Raw genomic sequence first — 15,327 nt, 5'->3', positions numbered from 1 at the left:
AAGGCATTAATGCTGAGTGAAGTCAGACAGAGAAAGACAAATAGTGTATGACCTCACTTATATGTGGAACCTAAAAAAACAACAAGAAAAATCCCACCAAACTCATAGAAAAAGAGATCAGAGTTGTGGTTACCAGAGATGGGGGCCGGGGCAGATGTCATTGGAGGAAGGTGCTCACAAGGTACCAACCTCCGGTTATGAGATAAAGAAGTACTTGGGATGTAACATCGAGCACGGTGACTGCAGCGAACACTGCTGTACGATGCCTCCCGGCCCCTGGAGGCCTGGCTGATGAATACCTCAAGCTCTTCGCTTGCTCCGGCTCCCTCAATCATGGGTGGCAACTGCACTCTTGCCTTGGTTTCCTTCCCAAAGGAAGGAGCTGAGCATTTGGGCACCTGTTCATTCTGAACTTTTGCTTCAGCGTCAGGGCTGCGCCTCTAATTTTATCAAAATCGTTACCCTCCCTCTGGCCCCACGTTAAATAGAAACAGAGACATTGGGGAGCCCTCAGACTATAGAGTGAACTCGGGACCTGGGTTAAGAATCTCCCATCTGCTGTTCACTCGCTGTGCAACTTCAGACAGATCCCTTGGTTTCTGTGCCTTGGTTTTCTCATCCATAAATGGCAACAGCACTCCCTCCTCACAGGGCTGTTTGTGGATTGAAGGAGACAACGTGTGTTGAGTGCCCTGTGCAGTGCCTGCTGGGAGGCAGCTTCAAGACGTGGAAGCTGGTGTCAGCAGATGCTCACAATCCCCAGGGACTCGTCACCATCACACGTGTGTGCCCTTCCACTCTCAGAAGAAAAGTGCTCTCCCCTATTGGACACAGATTCCATTAGAGAACATTCTGGCTCTCACTCACACACCTGCATCCCACCTCATTTCCCGGCGGTCGCCTCCCAGGCCTGAGGCTGTTGCTGTCCCTTCCTCTTTCAGCAAGTGGAAATTTCTGTTCTGGTCCCTGCAGGAGCCACCAACTGTGAATTCCTGTAACTCAGAAGATGGGAAGGCCATGGAACCAATCCCACAGTCGGCTGCTGAGAGCTGAACCAGAGGATGACCCATGTGAGAGGCCCCCCCGTCTAGCTGGGAGCACTTACACTGGGTCCTCACGGCCTTGCAATACTGGGGAAGGAAAACCAATTCGAAAAGGTCCTGGAACTTTCACCAGCAAATAGAATCTCAGCCCCAGTAGGAACCGCCCTTGTGGACGCGCTTCTTCCGTGGGTCACCCCCGTTGCTCCCACTGTGCCATCAGTGGCACCACGTGATGACATGGACCAGGTGACACCTAGGGCGGCAGTTGGATGCCTGCTCCTCTGTCAGGCCTTAGTCACCGGGCCAGCCTGCTCTGACATTTTACTCTCGAGTGACCTCTTGGGCCTGTGGGGTAGATGGGGGCCCACTCAGCTGTAATGTAGGGGACAGAAGTAGTATTGCTGAGACAGAATAGGGACAGGACTCTGCCCCTCACCCTTAACCACCAGGTCCGGCGCCTCCCAGCTCAACTATTTTTGAAGTCAACTTAAGCACCCTTCCAACCACAAATCTCCCCTAAGCAGTCGCCCTGATTCCCGCCTGCGCACAAAGCCTCGAGATGACCTGTAGACGACTTTCCTGGGGTGGTGGTAGCAAGCAACACCGCCATGTTGGATCTACTGGGCATGCGCAGATGACACCACCAGGGAGAAGTAAGCAGAATGCCTGTGGAGGAGAATCATGACACCAGGCTGCTCCCTGACCCCATAAAAGGCTCAGGAGGGCTTCCTTCTGGGAGCCAGCCAGAAAGCCACTTCTCCTGTGCTGTCTCCCTTGTGCTGGAACATGAGCCACAGTAAAACCTTGTCTGAGAGGTTGGTTGAGCCTCTTGTCCACTATGGTCAATATCATGGCCACTGGCAACCCCTCCGGCTCTGCCTTGGTTCACTGGGGTCCTGAGCAGCTGCCTAAAGGTGCCCGGAAGGCTCCATGTTGCCTCCATGAAAACCTCTTGTCTCCTGCTCCAGCACCGCCCACTAAGGGGGGCCGCGTCCTCTCACCACCTACAGCTACGCCCCGCTGGCCTCTGAGTCCTGCCCTGGGATGTAGAGCAGGACAGCAGGACTACCCTCCCCTGCTCCTTTCCCCTCCGCCTCCCCACCCCCACGTCCCACTCACACTGTCGTGCCATCGCCTCCTACCCCCACCACCATCTGCAGGAGCCCCTCCCAGCCCCCAGGCTCCTCTACAACCAGGCCAGGACCAGCTCAGTCACCGATTCTCTGTCCCTCTCAAAAGATGTCTTGTAGTTCACAAAATAGGCTGACATCTTTCTTCTGGTGATGCAGTGTGCGCATGCACTGTTGCTAATTATATGAGCAATACCCGCTCCCTTTGGCTCAAGTGTTTCCACATGCTCGCTATTTTACATACGTTATCTCATTAATTACCCAGCAACTCAAAAAGCATTTGTGTTTTATTGTGGTAAAATACACTTAACATAAAGTTTACTGTCTTAACCACTTTTCAGTGTACAATTCAGTGGTATTAAGTACACTCACATTGTTGCACAACCATCGCCACCATCCATCCCCAGAACTGTTTTCATCTTGTGAACCTGAAACTCTGTGGGCCTTAAACAGTAACTGCCCGCTCTGCTGTCCCTCAGCCCCTGGCAGCCCCCACCTCCTTTCTGTCTCTGATTTTGACTGCTCTAAGTACCTCATGTAAGTGGAGCCACACAGTATTCATGTTTTTCTGACTGGCTTATTTCACTTAGCATGATGTTCTGGAGGTTCATCCATGTTGTAGGAAGTGTCAGAATTTCCTTCCTTCTTAAGGCTGAATAATATACCATTGTATGTATAGACAACATTTTGCTTATCCAATTATCTGTCCATGGACCCTTGGCTTGCTTCCACATTTTAGCTACTGTGAATAATGCTGCTATGAACATGGGTGTACAAATATCTCTTCAAGACTCTGCTTTTGATGCTTTTGCTATAGACCCAGAAGTGGAATTTCTGGGTCACCTGGTAGTTCTAATTTTAATGTTTTGAGGAGCCATATACTGTTTTCCATAGTGGCTACATCAATTTACCTTCCTACTTACAAATGCACAAGAGTTCCAGTTTCTCCACATCCTCACCAACACTTCTTTTCTGTGTTTTTTTAATAGTAGCCGTCCTAATGAGTGGAAGGTAGTATCCCATCGTAGTTTTGATTTGCATTTCCCTAATAATCAGGGATGTTGCAAATCTTTTTGTGTGCTTATTAGTCATTTGTACATCTTCTTTGAGAAATGTCTATTCAAGTCCTTTGCTCATTTTTAAAATTATTTTATTGAGGTCATAATAGTTTATAACATTGTGAAATTTCAGTTGTACATTATTATTCCTCAGTCACCACAGATATTGCCTCTTTACCCTTATGCCCACCCTCCAACCCCTTTCCCCTCTGGTAACCACTAATCTGTTCTCTTTGTCCATGTGTTTGTTTATCTTCCACATATGAGTGAAATCATATGGTGTTTGTCTTTCTCTGTCTGGGTTATTTCGATTAACATAATACCCTCAAGGTCCATCCATGTTGTTGTGAATGGATGATTTTGTCTTTTTTTATGGCTGAGTAGTATTCCACTGTGTGTATATATCACATTTTCTTTATCCATTCATCTGTTAATGGGCACTTGGGTTGCTTCCACGTCTTGGCTATTGTGAATAATACTGCAGTGAACATAGTGGTCTACAAGTCTCTTTGAATTGTTAATTTCAAGTTCTTTGGATAAATACCCAGTAGTGGGATAGCTGGGTCATATGGTATTTCTATTTTTAATTTTTGAGAAATCTCCATATTGTTTTCCATAGTGGCTGCACCAGTTTGCATTCCCACCAGCAGGGTATGAGGGTTCCTTTTTCTCCACATCCTCTCCAACATTTGTTAGTTTTGGTCTTGGTAATTATAGCATTTCTAACAGGTAGAAGGTGATATCTTAATGTAGTTTTGATTTGCATTTCGCTCATGATTAGTGATGATGAACACCCTTTCATGTGCCTGTTGGCCATCTGCATATCTTCTTTGGAAAAAAGTCTGTTCATGTCCTCTTCCCGTTTTTTGAGCAGGTTGCTAGTTTTTTTTGTTGTTGAGTTGTATGAGTTCTTTATTTATTTTGGGAATTATCCCCTTGTCAGATATATGATTTGCAAATATTTTATCCCATTTGGTGGACTGTCTTTTCATTTTGTTCCTGGTTTCCCTTGCCTTGCAGAAGCTCTTTAGTCTGATGAAGTCCCATTTGTCTATCTTTTCTTTTGTTTCCCTTGCCTGAGTAGACATGCTGTTCAAAATATCCTTCTAAGACCGATGTCAAAGAGTGTAATGCCTATATTTTCTTCTAGTTTTATGGTTTCATGTCTTACATTCAAGTCTTTAATCCATTTTGAATTAATTTTTGTGTATGGCAGAGGACAATGGTCTGCTTTCATTCTTTTGCATGTGGCTGTTCACTTTTCCCAACATTGTTTATTGAAGAGACTTTTCTTTCTCCACTGTATGTTCTCAGCTCCTTTGTCAAAGATCAGCTGTCCCTAGATGTTTGGTTTTATTTCTGAGCTTTCAATTCTGTTCCATTATCTGTATTTCTGTTTTTGTACCAGTACCATGCTGTTTTGATGACTAGAGCTTTGTAGTATGTTTTGAAGTCAGAGATTGTGATACCTCCGACTTTGTTCTTTTTTCTCAGGATTGCTTTAGCTATTCAGGGTCTTTTGTTGCCCCATATGAATTTTAGGATTCTTTGTCCTATTTGTGTGAAGAATGTCATTGGGATTCTAACTGCAATTCCATTGAATCTGTAGATTACCTTAGGTAGTACTGACATTTTAACTGTGTTTATTCTTCTAATCCATGTGCATGGAATATCATTCCATTTCTTTATGTCATCATGAATTTCTTTCAGTAATGTCTTATAGTTTTCATTGTATAGGTCTTTCATCCCTTGGTTAAATTTATTCCTAGATATTTTATTCTTTTTGTTGTGACTGTAAGTGGGATTGTATTCTTTTTTTTTTTTTTTAAAGATTGGCACCTGGGCTAACAACTGTTGCCAATCTTCCTCTTTTTTTTTTCCTGCTTTATCTCTCCAAACCCCTCCTGTACACAGTTGTATATCTTAGTTGCTGGTCCTTCTAGTTGTGGCATGGGGGACACCACCTCAACGTGGCCTGGTGAGTGGTGCCATGTCTGCGCCCAGGATCCAAACCCTGGACCGCCTCAGCGGAGCGCACAAACTTAACCACTCGGCCACGGAGCCAGCCCCTGGGATTGTATTCTTGTGTTCTCTTTCTGTTAGTTCACTATTAGAGTACAGAAATGCAACTGATTTTATTTTTTTTAACTTATTTTTGTAAGTTGACTTTGTACCCTGCAACTTTGCTGTAGTTGATTATTTCTAATACTTTTCTGATGGATACTTTAGGGTTTTCTATAAATAAAATTATGTTGTCTGCAAACAGCAAGAGTTTCGCTTCTTCCTTGCCAATTTGGATACCTTTTATTTCTGTTTCTTGCTTAATTACTCTGGCCAAAACCTGCAATACTATGTTGAATAAGAGTGGTGAGAGTGGACACCCTTGTCTTATTCCTGTTCTCAGAGGAAGGGCTTTCAGCTTTTCCCCATTGAGTATGATGTTGGCTGTAGGTTTGTCATATATGGCCTTTATTATGTTGAGGTACTTTCCTTCTATACCATTTTATTTGGAGTTATCATAAATGGATCATGGATCTTGGATCTTGTCACATGCTTTCTCTGCATCTATTGAGATGATCACGTGATTTTTATTCTTCACTTTGTTAATGTGGTGTATCACATTGATTGATTTGTGGCTGTTGAACAATCCCTGTGTCCTTGGTATAAATCTCACTTGATCATGGTGTATGATTGTTTGGGTTTTTTAAAAAAAATTGGCACCTGAGCTAATATCTGTTGCCAATCTTCCCTCGTTTTTTTTCTTTCTTCTTCTCCCCAAAGCCCCCAAGTACATAGTTGTATGTGCTAGTTATAGGTCCTTCTGGTTCTGCTATGTAGCACGCCGCCTCAGTATGGCTTGATGAGTGTTGCTAGGTCTGTGCCCAGGATCTGAACAGGTGGAACCCTGGGCCACTGAAGCAGACCATGTGAACTTAACCACTTGGCAATAGGGCCGGCCGGCATATGATCCTTTTAACGAATTGCTGTATTTGGTTTGCCAATAGTTGGTTGAGGATTTTTGCATCTACGTTCATCAGCAATATTGGCCTGTAATTTTCCTTCTTTGTGTTGTGCTGGTCTAGCTTTGGGATGACAGTGATGTTGGCCTCATAGAATGTGTTAGGGAGTGTTCCGTCTTCTTCAATTTTTTGGAATAATTTGAGAAGGATATGTATTAAATCTTCTTGAATGTTTGATAGAATTCTCCAGAGAAGCCGTCTGGTCCTGGACTTTTATTTTGGGGGAGGTTTTTGATTACTATTTAAATCTCTTTACTTGTGACTCATCTATTCTGATTCTCTATTTCTTCTTCATTTAGTTTTGTGAGGTTATTTGAGTCTAAGAATTTATCCATTTCTTCTAGATTGTCCAGTTTGTTGGCATATGGTTTTTCATAGTATTTTCTTCTAATCCTTTGTATTTCTGTGGTATCCATTGTAATTTCTCCTCTTTCATTTCTAATTTTATTTATTTGAGCCTTTCTCTTTTCTTCTTAGTAAGTCCTGCTAAGTGTTTGTCAATTTTGTTTATCTTCTCAAAGAACCACCTCTTAGTTCCATTTATCCTTTCTACTGTTTTTTGTGGGTTGTTTGGCTTCTATTTCATTTATTTCTGCTTTAATTTTTATTGTTCCCCTCCTTCTGCTGACTTTGGACTTTGTTCTTCTTTTTCCAGTTCTGTGAGGTGTAGTTTAAGATTACTTATTTGAGATTTTTCTCATTTGTTAAGGTGGGTCTATATTGCTAGGAATTTCCCTCTTGGGACCACTTTTGCTGCATCCAATATAAGTTGGTATTTTCATTTTCATTTGTCTCCAGATATTTTTCTATTTCTCCTTTAATTTCTTCATTGATCCATTGGTCATCAGTAGCATGTTGTTTAGTCTCCACATATTTGTATCTTTCCCAGCTTTTTTCTTATAGTTGATTTCTAGTTTCATAGCATTATGGTCAGAAAAGATGCTTAACATGATTTCAATCTTCTTAAATTTGTTGGGGCTTGCCTTGTTTCCCAACATATGGTCTATCTTTGAGAATGTTCCATGTGCACTTGAGAAGCATGTGTATTCTGCTGTTTTTGGATGGAGTGTTCTATATATATCTATTAAGTCCATCTGGTCTAGTTTTTCATATAATTCCACTACTTCCTTGTTGACGTTCTGTCTGGATGATCTTTTCATTGATGTTAGTGGAGTGTTGAGGTTCCCTACTATATTGTGTTGCTGTGAATTTCTCTATTTAGGTCTGACAATAATTGTGTTATGTACTTTGGTGCTCTTGTGTTAGGTGCATATATAAGTGTTATGTCCAGTTGGTAGAGTGTCCCTTTTGTCACTGTATACTGCCCCTCTTTGTCTCTCATTGCCTTTTGTATCTTGAAGTCTACTTTGTCTAAGTATGGCAACAACACTTCTCTTTTTTTTGTTTGCTTTTTGGTGAGGAAGATTTGCCCTGAATCAATATCTGTGCCAATCTTCCTCTATTTTTGGTATGTTGGATGCCGCCACAGCATGGCTGATGAGTGGAGTAGGTCCATGCCTGGTATCTGAACCTGTAAACTCGGGCTGCTGAAGTGGAGCATGCAGAACTTTAACAATTCAGCCATGGGGCTGGCCCCTCCACCTCCTTTCTTTTGTTTGCCATTAGCTTGGAATATCATCTTGCATCCCTTCACTCTGAGCCTGTTTGTCTTCAGATCTGAGATGTGTTTCCTGGAGGCAGCTTATTGTCGGGGTTTGTTTTTTAATCCATCCACCCACTCTGTGTCTTTTGATTGATGAGTTCAATCCATTTACATTTAGAGTGATTATTGATACATAAGGACTTAATCCTGCCATTTTATCACTTGTTTTCCATTGTTCTGTATTTCCCTTGTTTCTCGTTCTGTGTATGTCTGACTGCTAGTTCAGTTTCGTGATTCTCTATGATTATTTTCTCATTATCTATCATTTGTGTCTCTGTTCTGATTTTTTGTTTAGTGGTTACTGTGAGATTTGTGTAAAAGATCTCTTAGATGACAAAGTCTATTTTCTGATAGCCTCTATTTCTTCTGTCTGAGCAGCTTCCATCACTTTCCTCTTCCCTGTCTAACTTATTGTTGTCACAACTTATTCCATTTTGTGTTGTGAGTTTGTGATTAAAATGAGGTGATTATAATTATTTTTGATGCATTCTTTCCTTTTATCTTTGAAGTTATAATTGTTTGCTAACCTATTTTGATAGAAAGCTACAATTTTCTGATTTTGTCTCTCTATTTATCTCCTTGCTCGATGCTTTGTGAACCTTTTCTTTTTTTTCAGATATGAGGGCTTTGTTGATCATTCCTTTTGCCGGGGGTGGGGGGCCTTGTGATGATGAACTCCCTCAGCTTTTATCTTTGAAAGTTTTTATTTCTCCATCATGTCTGAAGGATATTTTCACTGGATAGAGTATTCTTGGGTGAAAGTTTTTGTCTTTCATAATTTTGAATATCTGATTCCACTCTCTCCTAACCTGTACAGTTCCCACTGAGAAATCCACTGAAAGCCTGATAGGGGCTCTTTATAGGTTATTTTCTTCTACCTTTCTGCCCTTAATATTTTTTGTTTATCCTTGACCTTTTCCAGTTTTACTAAAATATGCCTTGGAGAAGGTCATTTTACATTGATGTAATTAGGAGTTCTGATAGCTTCATTTACATGTAATTCCAGCTCTTACCCCAGGTTTGGAAAGTTCTTAGCTATTATTTCTTTGAACAAGCTTTCTGGTCCATTCTCCCTCTCTTCTCCTTGTGGAATATCTATAATCCTTATGTTGCATTTCCTAACTGAGTTGGATATTTCTCAGAGAATTTCTTCATTTCTTTTTAATCTTAGTTCTCTCTCCTCCTCCATATGAAGCATTTTTATGTTTTTGCCCTCTAAATTGATAATTCTGTCCTCCATAATATCAGCTCTGTTTTTTAAGAATTCCAGGTTTTCCTTTATCTCAGTCTTATGTTCTTCATCTCCAACATTACTGATTTTTTTTATAGTTTCAATCTTTTTTTTGTGAAGAATTCCCTCTGTTCATTAATTTTATTCCCAAGTTCATGGAACTGTATTTCTGAGTTTTCTCATAACTCGTTGAGTTTATGATAACTATTTTGAATTCTTTGTCATTTACATTGTAAATTTTTGTTATTTGAAGATTGATTTCTATGTACTTCTCATTTTCTTTCTGGTCCAGAGTGTTGATAGACTTCCTCATGCCATTTGATAGGGTCAACTTTTGCTATCACATAGTGGTAGTATCTGGTCACAGATTCCACCTGCCACTACTGTAGGGGGCAAGAGCTGTGGTTTCTGAACCCCCCACGACCCCTGGCAGTTGTGCCTGTCTGTTGGAAGCTGTGCCAACAGGCCCCATATGAATTTTCCTGCTGGCCACCCCTGCTTTACACATGTAGGCACAGGCACTCTGTCAGGGATACCCTGCTCTGGCTGACTGGCCAAGCTGGTGTGCCAGGCTGGAGGGAGGGGTGCTTTCTTTTGCATGTGCGATCTTTTGTGCTTCCACTCTGCAATCACTGTCTGCCCACCTGGGCTGCTCAGCTTGGTGGTGACACCCCCATGATTGCTTACCCACATCGGTGTAGAGCATTCCTACAGGCTGGGAGGAAACTCTGAAAGTGAAAGCATTCCCATGGAGGGCTGCCTTTTTCCCCTTCTCCTCTCAGAGTCATGGGCCAGCTGCCACATGAAGTCCCATGCCATAGATCACTGCCACTCAGGAGGGTGAAGAGATCCACTTACCTCCTGCCACTGCCTCCCAGTGAGGATCAAACACCCCCACCTTCAGATGTACCGCTTTTTGGATCTCTCAGATGTCTGTTGTGCTGTGTAAATGTCCTGTTTTGGTTTATGAACGTCCTGTTAGTTGTAGTTTACGGGAGAGACCCTAAGAGAAAAGCTCACTCTGCCATAATCCTAATGTCACTCTTCCCTTTGCTCATTTTTGCATCATGTTGTTTTCTTTTTTGTTGTTGAGTTATATGAATCCTCTCTATATTCTGGATATTGATCTCTCATCAGATACAGGATTTCAAATATTTTCTCCCGTTATATGGATAACCTTTTTACTCTGTGGATAGTGTTTCTTGATATACAAAATTTTAAAATTTTCATGATGTCCAATTTGTCCATTTTTTCTTTTATTGCCTCTGCTTTTGGTGTCCTGCCCAAGAAATCATTGCCAAATCAAGTGTCATGAAGATTTTGTCTTATGTTTTCTTCAAAGAGTTTTATGTCTTACATTTAGATCTTTGATCCATTTTGAGTTAACTTTTATATATCCTGTTAGCTAAGTGTCCAAATTCATTCTTTTGCATGTGGATATCAAGTTTTCCCAGATCATTTGTTGAAAAGTCTATCCTTTCCCCATTGAATGTTCTTGGCACCCTTGTCAAAAATCATTTGACCATATATACAAGGGCTTATTTCTGGGCTCTATATTCGATCCCATTGATCTATATGTCTGTCTTTATGCCAACACTGTGCTACTCTGATTACTGTAACTTTGTAGTGGGTTTTGAAATCAGTAAGTGTGAGTCCTCCAGTTTGGGTCTTCTTTTTCAAGATTGTTTTGGCTACTCAGGGTCCCTTTAGATTCCATATGAGTTTTAGAATGGGTTTCCCTGTATCTGCCCAAAAAAGCATTAGGATTTTGATAGGAATTGCATGGAATATATAGATCTCTTTGGGTAGTAGTGACATTTTAACGTTAAATCTTCTATCCATGAACATGGGATGTGTTTCCATTTATTTATATCTTCTTTAATCTCTTTCACTAATGTTTTGTACTTTTCATTGTACAAGTCTTTCATCTCCTTGGTTAATTCGTAAGTATTTTATTCTTTTTGATGCTATTGTAAATGAAATTGTTTTTGTAATTTTCTTTTCAGATCGTTCATTGTTAATATATAGAAAAGCAACTGATTTTGTGGGTTGACTTTGTATCCTGTTAATTTGCTTAATTAATTTATTAGTTCTAACAGTGTTTTGGTGGAATCTTTACTGTTGTTTACATATAAGATCATGCTGTCTATGAAGAGAGATAATTTTACTTCTTTCTTTCCAATTTGAATACCTTTTATTTCTATTTCTTGTTTAAATGCTTGGCTAGATCTTCCAGTACTAGATGGTATAGAAGTGGTAAGAGCAGATATCTTTACTTTGTTCCTGATCTTAGAGGAAATGCTTTCAGTGTTTCACGAATGAGTATGATGTTCACTGTGGGTTTTCATATATGGTTCTTGTTATATTGAGGTAATTCCTTCTATTCATAGTTTGTTTATCACTAAAGGGTGTGAATATTATCAAATAATTTTTCTACTTTAATTGAGATTACGATGGGGTTTTTTTTCCTTCATTCTGTTGATGTGGCATATTACTTTGATTGATTTTCATATGTGGAAACATCCTTGCATTCTAGAAATAAATCCCACTTGGTCATGATGTATAATCTTTTTAATATGCTGCTGAATTCTGTTTGCTAGTGTTTTGTTTAGAATTTTTGCATTAACGTTATTAATGGATATATAGTTTTCTTGCAGTGTCTTTGGCTGTGTTTTCAGGGTAATGCTGACCTCATTGAATGAGTTTGGAAGTGTTTCCTACTCTTCAATTTTTTGGAAAACTTGAAAAGGATTAGTAATCATTCTCTTTAAATGTTTGGTAGAATTCACCAGTGAAGCCATCAGGTCCAGGGCTTTTCTTTGTTGGGATATTTTTGATCACTGATTCAATCTACTCACTAGTTATAGGTCTATTTGGATATGCCATTTCTTCTTGATTCTGTCTTAGTAGGTTTTGTGTTTCTAGAAATTTGTCCATTTCGTCTAGGTCATCCAATTAGTTGGTGTACAATTGTTCATAATACCCTCTTATTATCCTTGATATTTCTGTAGAGTTGATAGTAATGTCCCCAATTTCATTTCTGATGTTTGTAACTTGAGTCTTCTCTTTTTTCCCCTCGTCCATCTAGCTAAAGGTTTGTCAACTTCATTGATTCTTTTGAAGAACTCCTTTTGGTTTCATTGATTTTCTCTATTGTTTTTCTAGCCTCTATTTTTTTAATCTCTTCTCTAACCTTTATTATTTCTTACTTTCTGCTAACTTTGAGTTTACTTTGTCCTTCTTTATCTAGTTCCTTAGGTTGTAAAGTAAGGATGTTGATTTGAGATCTCTCTTGTTTTGTAATGTGTTTCTAGCTATACATTCTCCCCCTTAGCACTGCTTTTGCTGCACCTCATAATTTTTGGTATGTTGTGTTTTAGGTTTACATTTATCTTTAAGTATCTTCTAATTTCCTTTTTTATTTATTTCTTTGACTCACTGATTCTTTAAAAGTGTATCATTTAATTTCTGCAATTTTATAAATTTTCCAGTTTTCCTTTTGTGAAGAAACTTCATCTTGTTGTGGTCAGAGAAGATACATTGTATACTATCTGTCTCTTTAAATCTATTGAGACAATTTGTGGCCTGACATATGGTCTATCCTGGACAGTGTCCCTTCTGCACTCATTTGAGAAGAATGTGTATTCTGTTGTTGTTGGGTAGAATGTTCCATATACGTCTGTTAGATCTGGCTGGCTTATTGTGTTGTTTAAGTCCTCTATTTCTTTACTTATCTTCTGTCTGGTTGTTCTATCCATTATTGTGAGTGGGTCATTGAAGTCTTTCTCAAGTCTTCCCCTGGAAGTTGCAAGGCTTCATGATTCCAGAGTTCCCAAATAGTTACATCAGATGGATTCTACCACTGCAGCTGTTGTCCAGGTGGGAAGACAGATTCCTGGTGCTTCCTACTCCTCCATCTTCCCAGAATCCTCTGACTGACAGCTGTACTTCTTAAGTGGAAACTTTGTCATCTTTGTAAATGGAAAAACAGCATCATTTAACATATATAGAAAGGAACTTTGAAAATAGATACCATGAACCCAAACAGCAGGATTACATTCCAGAAGATTCTGTGACCAAACCAAGGTGTCCATCAGGGCCTGAGAAAGTGTGGAGATGTGGTCCCAATGACAGCATGAGGAGGATGAGATCTGCTGGCCCTCAGGGTACAGCCTCATCTGCAGCTCCCTGTGGAGTGGGGTGAATTGACTCTCCCTCCCTGAGGGCAGGGCTCCTGTCACTCCACATCTCCAATATGTAGCATTGTCAAGTTCTTTAAAGTTTCCCAATCCAAGGGGTCTGAGATGGTATTTATAGGAGTTCTTTATATTTTCAAGTATTAGTCCTGTAACAGTTTTATTCTTTGCAAATATCTTTTCCCAGTCTGTGACTTCCAGGGCAGAAGTTTGTTGGTTTTTAATGAAGTATTTATCAAGCTTCTCTCTTATGGTTCACATTTTCTATGTCTTAAGAAAATCTCCCCTACACCAAGATCATGTTTTTTCTTTTCTCATGTAGGACTTCAATACCGATGGGATTGACATTTGTGTGTGATGAAGGTAGAGAACCAATTCCATTTTTTCATATGATGGATCATTGTCACAGCAACATTCACTGAACTGTCCAGACTCCCCCACTGCCCTGGAATCTGCTTTTAGATGCCTGGGACATTTTGGACACATGCACAAGAAGTTGGTAGCAGCAGTTGCTTCCTGGGAGGTCAAGTGGGTGATTGGGGGAAAGAGGTAGAAAGAAAAATTATTTTTCCCCATAAACTATGTTGTACCTTTTGAGTTTTCTTTGAACTAATCAATAAAATAAAAAGAATGATTTATTTCAAACAATGCAAATTGGAATACTTTACTTACCATAATTTGATGCTACTTACAACCTGAAATCCCCTGGCTCAGGCACTCAGTTTGAGTGAGAGAGGGAGTGTAAGGAGTCAGTCACACCACTAAAAGAAGAGATTGGCTCAAGTAGGGCCCCTGGGGAACTGTCAGGCTACTCCCCACAGGCCAAGAACTGACTAAACAAATCCTCCCTGAATCTTTCTTGGTTGTTCATGTTCTCAACAAGCAAAAGACACCTGGCTCCCTGGACTTTCCAGGTAACTTGAAGACACCTCACGGAGCACCTCCTCAGTGACTTTGTTAGCACTGCTAAGGCTGGTATTCATAAATGATAAGTTTGGTACTAGAGTTTTCAGAGTTCTTAGTTCAATGTTTCCCTAAGAAATCTGTCGGGTGAGGAGTGTTAGGCTAAGGTGCCCACTGCTAGGTGTGCACACGACTTTTACAATTTTGAGAAAGGTCGTCATATCACAAGAGTCACCCTGAGTTTCTCATGAGTTTCAGTTGCTACTTCACCTGTATTAACTAAGATAGTCTTAGAGCAATTTATGCTTTCTTTTGTTGACTGCTTTGTTCCTGTGTCAATGCATCATTTCTACTTTGTTATGGTCTCTGTGGTCACCAAGTTTTTCCTGCATTGGAAAGCAGGAACCAGTCTGGTGGCTGGCCACCAAAAACTTTGCAACCATTGGCTCAAAAGCCCACAGGGACCAGAAGGGAAGCCGGTTCTTAGCTCCTTGTTCTGGGTTCTGTCTGCCAGGGGCATTCAGCAGAGAAAGACAATGAGTCAGGTTTATTTTTATCAGCTGTGGTCTGATCAGAAGAGTCGACAGCATGGAGAAGAGAGCCCAGCTCTTGAGCAAGCAGGAGTGGAATCTGGGGCTCTGCACAGGGCAGGGGACGGGGTGGGACAAATGCATAAAAAGGGTGGTGGGGAGGGGCTGGCCCCGTGGCCGAGTGGTTAAGTCTGTGCACTCCGCTGCAGGTGGCCCAGTGTTTCGTTGGTTCGAATCCTGGGCACAGACATGGCACTGCTCATCAAATCACGCTGAGGCAGCATCCCACATGCTACAACTAGAAGGACACACAACGAAGAATATACAACTATGTACTGGGGGGCTTTGGGGAGAAAAAGGAAAAAATAAAATCTTAAAAAAAAAAAATCTGATAAAAAAAAAGGGTGGTGGGGAAGTAGGGCTTGTGGAGCCCTAGGAAGCAGAAGTGAGAGTGAGGCTGGAAGGTGCCTCTCTCCTGCTCTAACCCAGGCCTGTGGACACCCATCAGGCAGCATGATTTACTCTCATCAGCTCCGCACCAAAGCCTGTATAT

This window comes from Equus quagga, chromosome 5 (assembly GCF_021613505.1).
Source record: "Equus quagga isolate Etosha38 chromosome 5, UCLA_HA_Equagga_1.0, whole genome shotgun sequence".
NCBI lineage: Eukaryota > Metazoa > Chordata > Mammalia > Perissodactyla > Equidae > Equus > Equus quagga.
Note: the sequence above shows the minus strand (reverse complement) of the source record.